We start from the raw sequence: 1,100 nt of genomic DNA, 5'->3' as shown, positions 1-1,100 counted from the left end.
TGTTACTGCCTACTTTTCTTCACCATTGAAGGTTTTAGAAAATATTATTTTTAAAATATGTTGTCTTCAAAATGTAATCAAAATTTCAGCCTTTATCAACAACATATGCATTAAAGAAAAGTGATATCACATGTGTAAGAATACAATATAAACAATGATCCGAGTATAAGACTGTAAATTCTTCAATCCCAGAATACAATCTACTTTTGGGCTCTTTAGTTGAAAGCCAGAGAGAGAGGAGTCTTTTAACGGCATGTATTACTTCTTGGACAAATAGAAATGAGTCAATCCCATTTGCCAGTGTCAAGATCTCAGTCCTGAGTTACAATTCCAAGTGCACTTAAGAGAAAGAAGGAATCTGCATTTTGGCATTACACGCCAATCACGTGGAAACCATACACAGTAGTGATCTTCCTTGTGCCAGAAAATCTCAAAGCCACATGAAATCAATCAACACCATGATTACGTTGTCCTTTCAAAACTTCCCATTTGTTCCATAACCATAAGACAATGTGATCCTTAAAGTAGTTGTCCTTGCTTTGTGTAGCTAATTGAACCAGATTCTGTACTAAAGTAACTTATTTTTTAAGTCCTCATTCAGATTATTGAAAGAAAAGAAAATGTACTGATTTATTTCTTTAGAAGTAATAGTAATTCCATTAATATGATAATATTAACTAATTTATAAACTGTTCATTTAAAAATATGCTTACGTGCTTATTGTGTGTCTTCTTCAATAACTAGATCAACCAGCCTCCAAGCAAAAAACAATGGCGCTCTCAGAATAGACAATTTCAGATGAACAAGAATTTTTCTAACGCTATGGGCAAAACCAAAGCTTGCAGCACTGTGTTGTTCCGGGAGTAACAAGAGTAGGGACCTCATACCACTCCCAAATTGAAAGAGAAAAGAGTAGAGTGAGATTCCCAGAACAGGTGACTATATAGAGAAAGCCATCTGCCATGGGCCTTTGGTGGAGGAGACAGCCGACCCATGACCTGTTAGGTAGGAAACTAGTAGAGTAAATACCCCACATTCACCCCTCTGCCTACCCTGCCACAGTATGACCTCATTTAAACTTAACTAATCACACCTGTAAC

Source organism: Pteropus vampyrus, unplaced genomic scaffold (genome assembly GCF_000151845.1).
Source record: "Pteropus vampyrus isolate Shadow unplaced genomic scaffold, Pvam_2.0 Scaffold38, whole genome shotgun sequence".
In the NCBI taxonomy this organism is placed as follows: Eukaryota; Metazoa; Chordata; class Mammalia; order Chiroptera; family Pteropodidae; genus Pteropus; species Pteropus vampyrus.
This window is presented reverse-complemented; position numbering follows the sequence as displayed.